Source organism: Pleurodeles waltl, chromosome 4_2 (genome assembly GCF_031143425.1).
Source record: "Pleurodeles waltl isolate 20211129_DDA chromosome 4_2, aPleWal1.hap1.20221129, whole genome shotgun sequence".
Lineage (NCBI taxonomy): Eukaryota > Metazoa > Chordata > Amphibia > Caudata > Salamandridae > Pleurodeles > Pleurodeles waltl.
Window position 1 is genome coordinate 940,910,650 of NC_090443.1, and position 18,139 is coordinate 940,928,788.

Below are 18,139 nucleotides of genomic sequence, written 5' to 3' on the forward strand. Positions count from 1 at the left end.
TGTTTCCTTTTGTGTGTCTGCTTTGCACTCATGATGGCTGTCGGCTCGCTTATGTGAAACTGTTTTACTTTTCATTTTCAGTTTATGTGGCAAGAAAAGTCTGGTTACGGGTTTACAACACTAACGGCTTTAACTCGAGCAAACATGAGACCCATTGTAGTGCAAATGCTTGTTGTGTTTGTCCCTTCCCTGGAGCAAGGCCTCATTTTTTATGTCCATCCATGATTTATTTTCAGGCACTACTTTTTCTTTTCATTTAAACACTCCATGTGAGTGCATGTGTATTCCAGCAGTTTCCCCCATGTACCTGTCTTCCTTTCCAGGCTCTTTGTTGCTCTCTCTCATCCATTGGTATCACTCCCATGCCCCTCAGTATTGCGCTTGTGTTATTCTCCCCATTGCACTGCTTTCTCAGCAGTGTGCCTCCCTCCCAGCTCCACATTGCTCTCTCTTTCCTGTGTGCTTCTCTTCACCCCCACACTGTTGTCTTGCCACGTATACTTCTACCACACTCTCCATATTGCTTCAGTCACCCACACCTTCCATGTTGCTTCAACTCCCGCCTACTGTCCTTGTTGCTTTGCCCCAACCGTGCACTCCCTGTTGCTTTCCCCACCGACTTTAAAAATATGAAAAGCTTTTGTGTTCTTTTTTTATTTACTGATCTAACTCAGTTGAGTAAATACAAAGAAAAAATTGCTTGTGTCATTTTGTAGAGGTGCACGTGCGCGGTCGCATGCCTACAAAATGTTCAGGTAAGTGGGACCTGGGTTGGGCAGTGCTTTGTATGTGAGTGTGAGTAGTTTTAACAGGACATGTTTGGGGATGGGTGTCAAAGGAGGTCTGTGAGGTGAGTGGATATGTGGGTGCAAGGTGGGAGGTAGAGTTTAATTCTGGCTGTTACCTTCAGAACGATCTGGAGGTGCTTCGTGAGTTGACCTGAGACTCTGATGTAGAGTGGCTTTCCGTAGTCTAGCTTGCTGGTGATTAGTGCCAGGCTGATTGTTCAGCAGGTTTTGAAAGGAAGCCACCTGAAGATTTTCTTGAGGATCTTTAGGCTGTGGAAGCAATAAACGGTGATTGAGTTTACTTGGCTGGACTTTAATAGTTGGTTGTCAACCACGATCCCCAGGTCCCTGCCTTAGCTCGACAAGGCAGAAGTGGGTCTTAGTTAGGATGGCCACCAGGCTGAGGAACAAATTGTTGTGTCCTTCCCGATGAGTATTGCCTCCGTTGTCACTTTTATATCGGTGGTATACTTGGAGAGCAAGAGGATGAGTTGCATGTCATCAGCATATGAGTTGATGTTGAACCCATAGGTTTCAATGAGGTTGGTGAGCAGGCTATGTTGATATTAAAGAAAGTGGGGCTGAGTGATGATCCCTGGGGGAATCTGCAGATCAGCGCGGTGGGTTCGGAAGTCTAGGGGGCTTGACTGACTTTCTGTGTGCCCCCTGTGAGGAAGGAGATGATCCACTGAAGTACTGTTCCTTTAATTCCTGTCTCCTGGAGGTGCTAGACGGCAATCAGATGGGAGACAGTGTCAAAAGCCATGGAAAGGTCGAGGAGGATGAGGTGTGAGATGTTTTCTTGGTCCATGATGGTCAGGATGTCATTGGTGGCAGTTTCGGTGCTGTGGTTCAGCCTGAACCCTCATTGGAAAGGGTCCAGAAGGAGTTTGTCATTGAGGTGGTTTGCTAGTCTTCTGTTTATGACTTACTCCAGGACTTTCACTGAGTAGGGTAGCAATTGATGGGTCTGTAGTTTAGCTGGTGTAGTCAGGTCTGCTGCCAGTATCTTCAGTAGTGGCAGGATAGTGGTGTGTTTCTAGGAGTCCACAAAGGTAGCCATGGTCAGGGAGTCATTGAGGATCGAGTGATTGTGGTGCAGATGGGCTTTAGTCCTCTGGCTAAGGCGAAGTGTGGGCCAGTTCCAATAAGGCTCCTCATTGGAAGGAGTGCATGGCAGCAGCAGTATCTGTCTGGGTAATGGTGAGAAAGCAGGTCAGGGTGGCTCATGGACTGCTGGTATTGTCTTGGAGGAGGGCTTCCACAATTGAGGGGTTAGGTTGTCGTGCAAAGTTGTCGTAGATTGTGCTTATCTTGTTGTGGAAGAAGAGAGAGAGCTGGGAGCTGAGCTCCTGAGAGGGGGTGATGGTAAGAAAACTGGCAGCTGGTGAGTTGAATTTCTTCAATATGCAGAAGATTTCCTTAGAGTTGTTGATGCTGTTGTCTATCTCCTTGGTCAGTGCTGAGTGCTTGGTGGCTTTTAGTTGTTGGTAGTATTGTTTAAGGATTGATCTGTAAGCTTGCTTGTCACTGTAGTTGTGGGAGAGTTTCCCGCAGCACTTCAACTAATTGCAGTGGCACTTGGTGAATTGTAGGTCATCATTGTACCAGCAATGGATGTGGTTTGAGGGTGGACAGGGATTCTGCACAGTAGATTATCTAGTCATTGAAATTGTCAATGGACCTTTTGAGGTTGTCTTAATGAAACTGTCTGTGGTTTTGCAGTTTTCAGGACCAAGGGCCATATGTTCAAACACTTTTTCCCATAGACACAGAATGGGTAAAAACCTTTGCTACATCTGGCCCTAAGTCTCTTCAGGGATTGTCTTGCAGTAGTCGTGAGTGGTTTTGGATGGAGCAGTTCTTCATTGGTGGTTCAGGTTTAGTATGAAGAGGACAGAGAAATGTTCAGTCCAGGAAAGTGTGATTGGGTTGTGCACTGTGATGTGAACGAAGTTGGTGAAAATAGGGTCAAGCAGATGGTCAGCACTGTGTACAAGGGGTGGATAATGTCTGTGATGGAGATTCTGAAATTGGCTGTTGACCCAGGTGACCAATGAAGCAGGGATTCTATGAGGGTGGTATTGTTGGAGATGCTAAGTTTGGATGCTAGGTATTCTATTTGTTGCAGGAGTTGGCCATGCTGAAGGAGCAATGGATGTATGTCCCTGTTGATGATTGCTACTCCTCCTCCAGGTTTACTAGTCCTGCCTTGTCTTGTGAGTTTATAAGGTGTGGGGATGCCTGTCACAATGTCGGAGGACTGAGGCTGATTTGAGCCAGGTCTCAATAACTAAGAGTAGGTCTAGGGAGAGGTGACGTAGGAAGTCCCAGATTTTGATGGAGTGTTTAGTGGGCTAGCAGCTGTTCAGTAAGGTGCAGGTCAGTAAGGGTTGAGGTGGGTGTGGTGCATGTCTGTGTTAATGGACGCAGACGTGCAGGTGTGAAGAGAGGTAATGTGAGGGTGAGAGTACTGGCGTGGTCACAGGAGAAGCTGCAGGCAGGCAGGAGAACACACTTTTTGGTGCTGGCTAGAACAGTCAGACAGCTTTTCAGACAGAAGTGTCCACGGCCCAGGCCAGGATGGCTGTGACGAAGTAGTGCCTTTGCTTCACTGGGATGGCAGACAACTATGGGTCCTGGCACTGGGCATGAGCTGGGCTCTCCTTTGGTGCACAAGCTGCACTCCTCTTGCTCAAGTCCATGCTGCAGCCATTATTAGGAAAATGCAGAAGGAGGGTGAGATCCTAGGACCAGTGCGTGGTGCTGGAGGGGGGCAGTCTGTGCGGCGGGAGACACTTGGCAGATGTGAAAGCACAGCTATAGAGGGGTGCAAAGAGGAAAAACAGAGACAGAGGGTAAAAACGAAAGTTAAAAAAGGCACAGTGCAAAGGAAAGAAAGAAAAGGTAGCGAAGGCGGGAAAAAAGGAGCAAAAAAGTGGCAAAAGCGGTCAAAGAAAGAAAAATGAGAGACTAAAAGTGCGAGTTGATATTTGTGTATAAAAAAGTGGGATGTTGGTTAACTGAATTGTGAGCCCTGGTCTAGCAGCAACTGGCATTTTTGTCAGGGTGAGGCACAAGCCAACCCTAAACTAACCTCTGCTCAACCCTCTGGTACCTTGATGCACAGCAGTCAGGCTTGAACTAGAGGCAATGTGTGAAGTATTTGTGCAACACTTCAAACAACAACAATGCAAAAAACACCACACAAAAAAGGATCCCACACCAAGTTAGAAAAATAGAACTTTCTTTTAATAAATAAAACAAGACCAAAACAACGAAAATCTAATCAACTGAAATAGAGATAGGCAAAGATTGTAGTCAATATAGCTCCAAAAAGCCCAAAGTCCAGACTATGGATATCTGGTTGCACCCGACTGGGACAAAGTTACAAGCTCAGGCGGACTACAAAGGAGTGCAGGCCAACTACAGGGACCTAGCTAGGCCTGCTAGCAGAGTACTTTAATTCCTAGTTGCAAGGATCTGCATCGAAAATATGTCTTGCAGCCAAAGCAATGCTTCAGTTTCGAGATGCAGCAAGGCTGTGATTCGAGGGCCTGGGTCATCGCCCAGGATCCTGTTGACTGGGCTTGAAATGAAAAGTCTTGCATCGAGAATGTGGTGCTATTCTGGGTAATGCATCAGTTTCGATGGGCTGCAATACGATGCACGTCTTTTTGACAGGTCCAGTCCACGCGGTAGCGGCAATGCATTAGGTTTACTTGGGTTTGCACCGTGCAGAAGACAAGATACGTCTACAGAGGCTGGAAGAGCACCTTAAGCCTATTCTAAGGGTCCAGAATTGCAGTGGCTCCACTTGGCAGGGTAGACTCACATATGGGAGAGAGCAGGTGCAGGTGCAAGGCCTTTAAAAGCCTGTTATGCCCTGAGGCTTCAGAGCAGGAGGCCAGCCAACTAGCCCTTGGAGTCACTCTGGGTTCAAGAGATGTAATTCGAGTCCTTCTCACCTAGGCAAAAGGGCAGTAGGTAGCTGTTAGAAATGGAGTTTCTGGTTGGCTAGGGTATGCACCTCAGCCAGGCAAAACTTACCCACTCTAGTCAGGGCTAGGGAGTTACACGTCCAAGATAACCCCTGCTCACTCCCTTGGTAGCTTGGCACGAGCAGTCAGGCATAACCTGGAGGCAATGTGTAAAGCGTTTGCACAACACACACAACACACGTGAGTCAAAATGTACACCACAAAGTAAACACAACACTGAGCTATGTAAAAATAATCTGTATTGCACAAAACATAATTAGACCAACATTACACGTAAATAATACCCTGCTACCTTAGCAGTTGTCAGAATGTTACACAAGTTACTAATACTCTGCAGGAATATGCAGTTGTCACATTAGAACACGCAAGTACCCAGGATTCTGCAACAGAAGCAGTGGTCAGGAATTATAGTAAAAGATATATGCACTTGTCATGAACAATTCCTAAATACCCATAAAAGGGACATTAGAGAATATACCACAAGTCATATAATTACATATCAGCTAGACATGTCCATAAAAGGAACACAAGCCCATATATGTAGGCACAGTAACCAGGTAGGAAATGGAAAACATCCACAAGTCTGTATTAGGCTCCTAGAGCCTAGATTTCCTAAAGAGTACCTGGTTTCTGGCTAAAGAGGCACTTCCAGTGCCTAACGACGAGCACAGGGGCCCCCGGTGCTCCTGTACACAAAACGGGGGCCTACCTCGTGGTGGGGGCCTGCCTCGGCCTCCTCACACCCTGTCCGTGGGGTGGGGGCCGGACATGGCCCAGCAACAATTGCAGAGTAAAGGCGGGAAGGGACCTCCGTTGAGGTCTCCCTTCCAGATTTTTGGGCTAGGAGGACAATGGTGCCCAAAACAGGAGCGCCCCCCTTCCCCGAGTCCTGCCTTGCAGTGAAAGGAAGTTCAGACCCCTCTGGGGGCCCGAGGGAAATACTCACCCGCACCCGATGTGGTGCGCGTGTCAGGGAAGCTGCTCCCAAGCCGCCGGGAGGCTTCCTTGTAGGATCGTAGGAGGCTGGTGCCCCGGTGGCGCTCCGGAAGCGGGAGGTGCCTCGGGGGTGCTGAGAGGAGCACGCTTGCTCCGGATCCTTTGTTTGCGTTCCCAGCGCTCTGAGGAAATTGACAGACCCGGCTGCGGCGGTGATCCGGGGGAATAAATCAAGCGCTTCCAAAGCGCTAAAGTAAGTTTTGAGACCCGGACTGCGGCGGTGTCCTGGGGCAGAGGTAAAGCACTTTTCAGAGCGCTTAGGGCAAAGTTAAAGCCCGGGCTGTGGCGGTGATCCTTTTCTGCAGTTCCAAGAGAGCGCTCTTTCCAGCGCTTAGTCAAGACCTACAGAGATCCTTACAGGGGTCAGGGGCAAAGCACCCTGCCCCTGGGAGCAACCAGGAGACAAGGGAGCACAAGGGTTGCAGATGGTGATAGTCCTTCTAGTGACCAGGCAGGTCACAGGTCAGCACAGCAGCAGCAGTCCAAGGTGGTTTCCTAGTGAGTCCATTCATCAGCGTTCTGTGTCCAGTTTCAAGTTCCAAGAGTGTTCAAATTGTGGGGAAAATTCCACTGTACTTATAGTCAGTTATTACAGTGTTTTACAATGGTAGGGAGAGTAGGTTCCAGCCAGTTACAACTGGTTCTGGGAGTGCCCCCTCTCTCCTTTAAGCACAGGCTCCAAACATCAGTGGGGGGTTAACGATCCTATTGTGTGAGGCCAGGGCACAGTCTTTACAAATGCAGGTGTGCCCCGCCTCTCCCTTCTTTCAGCCCAGGAAGGCTATACAATATGTAGATGCACCTCTGTGTCACCTCCACCCTCCCTGTGTTCAGGCTGTCTGAGAAGTATGCACAAAGCCCCAACTGTCCGTCTGCCCAGACGTTGATTGGAGACAAGCTGCAAAACAACAAAGTTATAAGCAGAGATAAATGTGCACTTTCTAGAAGTGGCATTTCTGTGATAGTAATAAAAAACACACCTACACCAGTAAGCAGCATTTCTTGCCACTGTCACAACCCTACCAAACATGCCTACGCTACCCCTCATAAATCAGACAATACCCCTTACACATAAGGCAGGGCATTTCCAAAGCAATCCTATGAGGAGGCAGCACTCACAGCAGTGAGACACCAAGTTAGGCTGTTTGTCACTACCAGGACTGGCCACGCTACATGGCATATGTCCTTCCTTCTACATACATGGTACCCTGCCCAAAGGGCTAGCTAGGGTGTGCCTTAGGGGTGACTTACATGTTGTAAAAGGGAAGTTCTGGGCCTGGCAAGTAAATTTAGATGCCAGGTCCCTGTGGCAGGAAACTGCGCACACAGGCTGTGCGCTAGCAAGCCTTAGATAGGTTTGACAGGCTACTTCAGTGGGTGGCGCAAGCAGCGCTGCAGGCCCACTTGTAGCATTTAATTTACAGGCCCTGGGTATAGGGATACCACCATACAAGGGACTTATAGGTAAAGTAAATATGCCAATCAGGTATAATCCAATCATACCAAATTTGTAGGAGAGAGCACATGCACTTTAGCACTGGTTAGCAGTGAAAAAGTGCTCAGAGTCAAAAGGTCAGCCAACAAAGGTCAGAAAAATAAGGAGGCAAAAAGCAAAAAGTCTGGGGAATGACCCTGTAAAAGGGCCAGGTCCAACATGACCCCCTACCAGCCCAAATCCAGGGGAGAACAATCAATACCTTGATGGACATCCCTGATTAGGGCGATAGAACCAGGACCCTGGCCCGCAACTGCAGGGACATGATCCAGTTCTACGCCAATCTGAACCCAGTTGAATTCTTCTGTCTATGCTCCCAAGACAATCTAAGTTAACCCATGGAGGCATCCTAGTTGTCTGTGGCCAGAGCCAGGTGCCAGGCCAGCCCGGGGCCTCTGGCCTCTGAAACCTCTCAGAGTGGGAGGGCGGGAGCCCCAGGTGCATGACATCCTTTTTCCACTCTCCTTCCCACCAGTTCAGGAGTTACCCCCTGCCACTGGTCTTCTAGCCTAGGGACTGGTCCCATAGCCTGAATAGGGTCCAGGGGAGAGTCTCTCCTCCTGCCCCTCCTTCTAGGGTTCCGCCTCCTCCTCCGAGGAGTTGTACCCCCAGAATACAGAACTGCCAGGGTGCTTGTTTCAGTCCTGGTCAGCTCACCCACCAGTTCAGAGGATCCCCCCTGTAACTGGTCTCCCAACCCAGGGTCCTTCCCCTCTGGCTGAGCTGGGGTCAGGAAAGAGCCTTTCCTCCTCCTGCCCCTCCTTCTAGAGTTCCGCACCCTCCCATCAAGAGTGATACCCCCAGAAGTAATGGTGGAGAGACTGGGGACAGCCTTCTCCACCTCCAAGTCAAGGGAGCTACCCTGGACCGTGTTCTCCAACCTAGGGACGGTATCCTTGGGCTGGTCATGAGTCAGGGGAGTGCCCTCCCTCAAACTCTCCCTTACAGGAACTGAATCCCTAGGGCATGCATCTTCCAACCTAGGGACGTCACCCTTTAGCTGGACAGGAGTCAGGGAAGTGTCTTCCTGTGAATCCCCCCCTGTAGGAACTGAATCCCTAGAGAATGCATCAGTAGAGATGCTGGTTACAGCAGTCTCTGTTCCCAGATCTAGGGGGTTGCTCATGATCTGGTCTTCCAGCCTAGGGACAATACCCTCTTGCTGGACAGGGGTCAGGGGAGTGTCCTCCCTCAAACCCTCAAAAGGAAGCACCTGCACCCCCCTCTGCGGGGTGGTGCTGCTGATCTCCAGAGTTGGAGCAACCCTGTTCCCAGGTGTCCCTCCTTCTCCTTCAGACTTTAGGGCATCCTTTTTACAGGATTGGCCTTTGGTAACAACTACCCTCCCGCCTTGGGGACCCTCTCGGGTACCTTCCAAGACCTGCGGAGGAGGACAGGTCCCTGTAGATCCTGCACCCTCCCCGCTCAGAACGTTGTCGGGGTTGGTTAAATTCTCGCCTCGGTGCACCGGGAAGGAGCCCTCTAAGGCATATGTAAGAGGACAGGTCCTTAACAATCCTACTCCCTCCCCGCTGAAAACTTTACCTAGAACAGTTAAATTCCAGCCTTGGGGCCCCTTCTGGGTGCCTTCCAAGACATGCATAAGAAGGCAGGTCCCTCTGGATCCTGCACCCTCCCCGCTCAGAATTTGTCCTGAATTACCCAGAACCTCCCCCACCCCTTCCAGGGGTGAACCTAAGAGGTCAGCCTCCTTTGCAAGTTCCCTGGGGTCAGAGAACTCACAGTAAGACAGGTGTTGGCGTATCTCTGAAAAACAGCAACGGAACATGTGTTCTCTTAGAATGAGACTAAACAGCCCTTGATAAGTGGTTGCTCTGCTACCCTCCACCCATCCTGTTAGTGCTTTGCAACAATTCCCCATGAAATCCTCCCAAGACTGGTGAGACCGCTTCCTGCTCCCTCTGAACCTCAACCTGTAGTCTTCATGGGTGAGACCATACTTTTCTATCAGGGCCTTTCTGATGTGGGGATACCCCTGCCTGTCACTCCCTTCTGGGGCCAGTAGGACATCCCTTTCCACCTCAGGAATATAGCTCTCTAGGACAGTTCCCCAATCTTTCTCAGGAATCCTGCACGCAACTAGAGCTTCCTCATACTCCCTAAGCCACTGACGTATGTCATCTCCCTCCTTGAACCCAGGTACCAAATCTGTGGGTAGGTAAGGATGGTGCCTAACACTACAAATGCTGCCACCACTGGACTCCACCTGCATTACTGGTGAGTCCAGATTTGTAAGACTGTGCTCTAGGGCAAGCCTTTCTCTGGCAAAGGCCCTTTCAGCCTCTGCCATCCTCTCCTGGACTAAGGCTTTTTCAACATCAGCCTGTCTCTCTTCTACAGCCAGCCTGGTTAGCTGTAGCCTCAGGTCCCTCTCTTCCCACCTATCTCTGAGCTCCTCAGGTGACAGGGAATGGAAGGTGGCGCTGCTGCTACGCAAGGACCCAGGAAGGGACTCCCTATCTATGGGGTCCTCTCTCTACGGGCGTCGCTGGCCAGTCATCTTCTCCCTCAGTGTCTAACTCCTCGGGGTCACTATCCCCCTGGGGTGTGGACTGGGGACCCTCCTCCTCAGAGTCCTCACTACTCTTGTGGGTCTCTCTAGGGTCTCCCTTAGAACCATCTCCCCCTTGGGCCTCTTTTTGTGCTATAAAGTCTGCCTCTTTAAAACTGAACAGGGCTCTCCTGAGGATCCCTATATGGGCGTCACCCTGTATAAAAGGTATACCTCTCTCCCTGCAGAATCCCTTTAACTCTTCTATAGTGTAAAACAATATATAATTAATGTCAAAGGTAGACTCCATTTTGTAAAGAGCACAACACTAGCGTAAACAACAAGAGTCCAAAGTGCGAGTATACAACACAGGAGTAAAAATTAAAATGACTAGCTTGAGAGAACAGGAGAATAATTTAAGTAAAGAGAATTAAAACATGTAATGGTCTAAGTGTAATTTGCGGTGCAAAAATGAGTCACAAGGTACTGTGCAAGCGCATGTCCTATCCTCACCGCTGACAACCAATATTAGAAATGGAGTTTCTGGTTGGCTAGGGTATGCACCTCATCCAGGCAGAACTTACCCACTCTATTCAGGGCTAGGGAGTTACACGTCCAAGATAACCCCTGCTCGCCCCCTTGGTAGCTTGGCACGAGCAGTCAGGCTTAACCTGGAGGCAATGTGTAAAGCGTTTGCACAACACACACAACACACGTTTTATTTATATATATTTTTTATTAACATTTTACTTACAAACAGACATAATTTCAGTACCGTTTACATTACTTGTTTCTATGTTCACCCTTATTGCTTCGTCATACATTTTGGGTTATGCATTAATATCAGACTAGTTTTGGTAACAAATCATTTGTGGTTGAGATACTTCTCATGCATATAGGCAGTGATTTTTCATAGTCATTTATATAGTAGTTGCCTGTCTGATTCCATTCAGAACTATGTACACGACGGCGGTATGCAGTGTTAGTACGGTGCTGTGTTGGGTTGGGGGGGTCCATTGACATTAGTTTATTCCGTTCTGAGTTAATCCTTAATTATTGAATCTAGTAATGTAGGGGGGAAGCTCTCTACATGTGCATGCAATGTGCTGATGCCAATATGCTCACTCCTCCACCAGGTCCGTTATAATGTGGGGCAGTCTGACTCTTTCTTCTTGTGCCTACTATGTTGCTACTAGACCTGCCTTCCCTTCCCCTATCTACCCAGCTTGCCACTGTGTGATCCTTGCTCCTGATTTCTATTCTAAGGAGGAGGGTCCGTCGTCTCTCCATTGGTTCCCCTTTCCTGAATTTCCCGCTCCCATTTATCTAAGATTTCCTTCTAGTCAGGAGCAATGGGTTTCAGGCGTAGCCCCTTCAACCCCTCTCGCCTCAGTGCCTGAAGTTCAGCTCTCGCCCACCTCGAGACATCTCTTCTCCAGACCTCCAGAGGGGGGCTTTCAGAAGATTTCCATCTAATGGTAATCTGTCTCCTAAATAGTACCAGAGCCAGGTCTAAGAATCTTGTTCTTACCGATCCAGCCGCTGCTTCGGCATACAGTCCCATCAGACATGCTGCTGGAGATTGATCCAGTTCCCTTTCCAGCAGCGACCCCAGCTTGTCTAGCACCTCTCCCCAGGCATGTCGGATCTCAGAGCACCTCCACAGCATATGGTCCAGGTCCGTGTCTAGTTCCCCACACCTGGGGCATGCTCTAGTTTCGCCTCCGTAAATTATATTTAGTCTATGTGGGGTAAGGTACGTCCTGTGTAGGTAGTTGTATTGGATATAGCGCAGTCGTGTGTTTCGCGATACCATCTTGGGGTAGGACAGTGCTCTCTTCCAGGCCGAGTCCGTTAAGTCTTCCTCTAGAGTTTTTTCCCAACGTTCTCTTAACGCCTGTAACAGCTTCATGGAGCATTCCATTTGGGCCTTGTATAATTTAGTTACCAAGTGGGATTCATCACCCTGTGTTAGGAGGTAATGAAGGATCTTATGAACCTCGGGTTCCGCGTTGACAGTGTCCCAGAGTGATTTTATGCGGTGTGTTAGGTATTGATATGACAGAAACCTACCGCCCGGGACATTATTTTTATCAGTCATGTCTGTGAAAGTCCTCATTATCCGGTCCTGGAAGAAATCTCCAACTGTCTGTACCCCGGCCCGCGCCCAGACTCCCAGCCCGTGGCAAATTGATGTTTTATCTGGGGAGGTTTGCACTAGTACTGTTAACGGAAGGGCTGGTGAATAAGATACTCCCACCCCTACCCGTCTCGAGCAGCGTTTCCAGCTGGTTGCCGCAACCTTCCTTAGGGCACTTTCCTCCCCCGTGCTCCACCTCGAGCAATCATGTGTGCTAGTATCTTGCCTGTATCCTGCACTCCAGTGTCGGTGCATCTGTCCAGCTGGCCTCTTCCCCGTAGCCATCCTGCTGTCCACTGGAGTTGACAGGACAGGTAGTACAGTTCAAAGTCCGGTACTCCCAGACCCCCCCATGAGTACTGGCCTAGTCAGGGCTGATAGGGATGTGCGCTTCCGGCCTGCATCCCACACCAGATCCCTGAGAAGTGTATTTAGTTCGTGAAACCATGTCGAAGGCACGAGCACCGGGCGGTTGGCAAAGAAATAGAGAAGGCGTGGGAGCATGATCATCTTAGAAAGGGACACCCTAGCTGATATGGTTAGTCTGAGTGATCTCCAGAATCTCACCGCGGAGCGGAGCGAGCGCAACGCCTTGCCCAAATTACCCTCGCGGAGATCTTTTAAGTCGTGAAACACCTGTACTCCGAGGTACTTAAAGGTGCGCGGAGCCCACACCACATCCCCGGGGCAAGAGGAGGGTCGCTCACTGCCCTCTACCATGGGAAAGACAAAGGTCTTACCACGATTAAGGCGGAGTCTAGAGACAGCACCAAAGTTATCTAATATTCTCAATGCCCTTGGTAAACCAGTCTCGCCATCTCTCAGATAAATTAATACATCGTCCGCGTAGAGTGAGATGATGTGTTCAGTTTGTCCCCACTCCACTCCGTGCCCCCTTCCCTCTTTCCGGAACCGGGCCGCTAGTGGTTCGATTGCCAGGGCAAACAACAAAGGGGATAATGGGCATCCTTGTCTAGTCCCCCTGTGTACAGGGTACGTCTCTGAAATTATTTTACCCGTTCTCACTCGCGCCAGGGGATTCGTGTATAGCAGATCCACCCAACGCACCCAGCCCTTACCCATCCCCATCTGGAGCATCACGGAGCGCAGGAAATCCCATCGTATTGAGTCAAAGGCTTTTTCAAAATCTATTGCCAACAGTGTCAACCCCTCTGGCTTTGCAGCTTGCGGCATATGTAAAAGATTAAACAGGCGCCTCAAATTTAGGGAGGTGCTTTGCGCTGGGATAAATCCATTTTGATCTTCGTGTATTAAATTGGGGATGTGGCTGAGGAGTCTGTTGGCCAATAGTTTACTCAAAATTTTAAAGTCACAGTTTAACATTGACAGCTGTCGAAAGTCTGTGACTGAGAGCTCACCAGTGTTCCGTTTGGGCAGGGGGACCACTAAAGCTTCTCTCAGTGTCCCCGGCAATGAACCCCGTTGGAGGGCCTCCGCATACGTTTCAACTAGCCTGGGAGCTAGTAGTGCAGAATACTTCTTGTAGAAGTCCATAGGGAGACCATCCGTATCCGGAGTCTTCCCCGCCGCCAGCTGTTCTATGGCCTCTTTTACCTCTTCTAATGTCACTGGTCCCCCTAGGCTATCCCCGTCCTGTTCTGTCAGAGTGGCCAATGGTAATGCCCCCAGGTAATCACTGAACCTTTCTATTTCCAGGTTTTCTGGTTGTCTGTACAGGTAGGTGTAGTACTCCCTAAAGGCTCCATTGACCTCACTTGGTGTATGTTTATGTAGTCCCTTCGCATCTTTAACACTCACTGTAGGCATCCCCTCTCCACCAGGTCTCACCAACCATGCTAGCATCCTCCTCGATCTGTCCTCCTCCACTTGTATTGAGGTTAGGTACCTTTGTGTGTTGTGGCATCTTAACTGTTCCTCAGTCTTAGCGCGTGAGTCCTTCGCTTCTCTGAGTCTATCGCATTCTAAGGCAGTTCTGCTCTCTTTCTTTTCTTCTTCGTGGATGGTTTTCTCTAAACCTATTAGCTCAAGAGTCCGGCTCATGCAATGCCCTCTTACCGCTACCTTTAGCGTTTCCCATTCCACTCCTCTAGTTGACGCTGAGTCAGAGTTGGTGGTGATATGATCTGTGAGAAAGGAATGCAATGTCTCCCTATATGCTTGGTCCTCCAGAGTGGCTGGGCCCAATCTCCATAATGGTATAGGGGGTCTGTCCCTAGTTGCTCGCCATGTGCAAAGTAGTGGGTTATGATCAGACAGAGTGCACCCCAGATATTCAGTGTGGCTCATGTTCTGTGCTATCGCTGCCGAGCAAATCACCCTGTCAATTCTGGTGTGTAACTGATGTAAGTGTGAGAAGTAGGAGTAGTCCCTTTCTTGCGGATGTGGGCTCACCATACATCCACCAAACCCCAGCCCGAGCCCATTCCTCCAAGTGATTAGCTATCTTATGCGTTGGTGCTCCAGCCAGTGGTGGGGTGGAGCGGTCCAGTTCAGTATCCAATACACAGTTAAAATCCCCTGCTAGTAACAGCTCTCCCCCCCCGGCGCGTAAGGTGACTCGATAGGTGCTGCATGAAGGGTATCTGGTCCTGGTTGGGCGCATAGATAGTGCTAATAGTAATTGTAACTCCATGTAATATACCTTCCACAACCACAAACCTGCCTTCCTGGTCTATGTCCACAGCTTTGGCCTAAAAAGGGGACCCCTGCTCTTACCCATATCAGTGCTCCCCTAGTGTAGGCCAAGTACTTAGTAGCAAATATCTGCCCCCTCCATCTACACCGGAGTTTGTCTACTTCGGAGGTGGTAAGGTGAGTCTCCTGCAGCATGGCAATGTACACCCCCCACCGTTTCAAGTACGATAACACTCTGTACCTTTTAGAGGGCAATCCCATTCCCCTGATATTCCACGTCAGAAAGTTGTATTCAGCCATACTAGATTAATTAGGATGAAACTGAGTTCTGTCGCGCCCCTATGTGTCCCCTCCTCCACTTCTCGTTGTGGGTGACTGTGTACTATGTTTATAGTGTTTTCATCACCATCAAAAACATGCAAACATAAACCCCAACTCCCGGACCCCGGGGCACCTCTCAAAATGTAGGTTGCCCATAGCACATTGCAAAAATGAAGCAATAACAGCAAGTTAATTAAAGTTCTCGCCATCCTGTCTTGTGGCCGAGAAACTAGTTGGGGGGGTGGATGCGTGTCCGTCGGGGCCTCATTCGCATGACACTCCTCACCTCATGTTCAGGTTGTGGACCAATTAACCTAGCTCGTCCGCAGTCTGTGGGGTTACCCTTGGTGCATCACCTGGTCCAACGGAGCCCCCGTCAGAGGACATGGATGCACGATCTGAGTCTCCACTACCACTATCAACCGATGGAGTGCCTCCACAAACGGAGGCCGCCGCATTCAGTGCGTCCATCCTGGCCAGTGCCTTTTGGGCTGTGGTTGGTCTTGTCCGCGATCTGTTTCTGTTTCGCTGTTTCTTCTGACCCCTTCGACCCGTGCAGGCCATGCGTTCGCTCTGGACACATGGTCCCTCTGCCATTCCCTTCGATTCCACCCACTCCCATGCCTCGTCAGGTGTCTGAAAAAACATTTTTTTGCCGTCCAGGGTTACCCTTAGCTTGGTCAGAAAGAGAAGAGAATATTGTATCCCAGCTTCTCGGAGTGCCCTCTTCACCGACGTGTAAGAGGCCCGTTTCATCTGCACTTCCATAGTGAAATCGGGAAACAGCGTTACCGTGGCATTTTCGACTTTGAATGGTCCAGTCTCTCTAGCCCTTTGGAGTAGGGTATCTCTGTCCCTGTAGTGAATTAATTTGGCTATCACCACCCTTGGTGGCCTTCCTGGTGGCAGTGGGCGCGAGGGGACTCTGTGTGCCCGCTCCAGGGAGAAGAAGGGCGAAAGAAGCTCCGGAGCCATGACTGTGCGCATCCATTCCTCAAGGAACTCTACCATATTTGGTTCCTCAATGCCCTCAGGAAGACCCAAGATCTGTATATTATTTCTGCGGCGTCTCCCCTCTGCATCCTCTACCCTACGTTCTAGTTGTTGCGCTCGTTCCATTAGGTGTAGGACTGTGGCGGTGAGGTTATCTTGTGCGCAAGCTCTGTCGATGTAGTTTCAGTGTCTTTCACTCTGTCCGCTAATTTGTGGTGGTCGGCTCTCAGCAGACCCAGTTCGATCATTACCTGGTTGATGTCATGTCTCAGAGTGTTTTTTGTGTCTTCTATTGCACCTAGGATTTTGTCCAGGGTGGTCTGTACCGTGGATTGTGCGGGGTCCTCCATCTTCTCTTTGTCGTAGTCTCTGGTGGTGTTACGCCACTGATTTTTGCCTCTTGCCCTGTGCCTGGTGGTCATGTGGGACATGTAGATCGTACTTCAATTGTCAGACAGGTGGGGGATTACTCAGTGCCTCGTCACTAGGTTTATAAGATCACCTCCAGCTGTTCTCCACGGTATTGATAATGCGATTCTTTGCAATGGCCCTGACTAGGGGTGCGCCAATCATCAGCACAAATCAGGCACCGTACCGTTACTGTCTTTCTTCAATGGAGTGGCAGGAGTGCCCCTCAGGAGATCGTGACAGCAAGCCAGTCGTCTTCCACTAACAGGCACTGTCTATGTGCATGACCCCAGCTGTTGTGGCGCCGTATGGTATTGCGCTCCGCCCCCAGGCCAGGCGCCCGCTCCGCGTTGTCAAGGCAGGGCCTTAATCAAGTTAGGATTGTGCATTCAGTTCCGCGGGCCTCTGTCTCTCGCCAACGGGCGCGTTCTGACTCACCACCGTGGCCCAGGGCTGGGCGCTAATTTGCCACTCTGTGTGCACTCTCCCGGTTCCTCCAGCGGCTGTAGTCCGCTTGCCTCAAGGTTATGGGTCTAGTCTGATTTTCCCTCCATGCCGCTTCGTTGGCTCTGCCCCCGCAGCCCAGTCCATCCTCTTCAGTATAGGCCTCTGGCCTGAGCGCCCCTCAGGAGGGCTTGACAACAAACCAGTCGTCTTCCGCCCGCAAGCACTGTTTCTGAGGTTTGCCTATGTGTATGACCCCGGCGGTTGTGGCGTTGTATGGTACTGCTCTCTGCCCCTAGGCCAGGCTCCTCCACTCAGCGCCATCCAGGCAAGGCCTTGTTCAAGTTGGAATTGTGCTCTTGTGAGCTCAGTTTCCGTGGGCCTCCATCTTACACCTACGGGTGCATTCTAACTCACAAGCGCGGCCCAGGACAGGCTGCCAATCTGCCATACAGTGTGCACTCCCCTAGTGCCTCCTAGGGCTGTGGTCGGCTTGCTTCTGGGATCTGGGTCTAGTCTGATTCTCCCTCGTTGCCGCTGCGTCGGCTCTGCCCCAGCAGCCCAGTCTGTCCTCTCCAGTATAGGCCTCCGGCTTACTAGAAGAGATAGCGCTCCCTGGGCCGGGTCGCAACATCCGTCCGGTAGTGCCTCCAGGGGTCTAGTTTTAAACCACCAAAATGCAGCTATTGAGGTACCTCCGTGGCTCCACCGGTATCCAACGGCAGGACGGGCCCAAGATTAGGCCCTGTCGCCGGCGCGCCACACAGCGCCGCTGCGCCACTACTCACCTCGGTGCCACTCTGGATCACCACTATAAGCCCGGACTCTCCTCCAGTGCACCGGTCCAAGTCTGCACTCCTCTGCGGGCCTTGGCCCCTTGCTCTGTTCCTCTCACTGCGCCCATGGGTTAAGACAGCCGGGAGGCCCCGGTCCTGAGCCACCGCGGCTGCGGAAGCACTCCGATCGCCATGGGCCAGGGGAAGCACTCCAGCTAGCCCGGCAGGCATGGGCATGACAGAAGCCCTCCAGGAGCGCGAGCCGCTCCTCACATCAGCATCCTACCTCCGTGGCACAGCAAGGCACCGTCACGCCTCGTGGGCCCATCCGGGCTAGGCCTCCAGCCACGCCCGGGTTCACTCCTAAAGTTGTCCGCGGGCGCCTCTGAGTTCCCAGGCGCTAGCCGGCCGCTCCTCGCCGGTGCCTCAGTATCCCTCTGCACGGCCAGGTCTACTGACTCATAGGGGGAGTAGATTCAAGCAGGATTCTGTTAGGCCCCAACAGAGCCTCGGGATTATGCGTCCGCCATGTTTGTGTGGTTGGCCATGCCCCCCACACACACAACACACGTGACGCAAAATGTACACCACAAAGTAAACACAACACTAAGCTGTGTAAAAATAATCTGTATTGCACAAAACATAATTA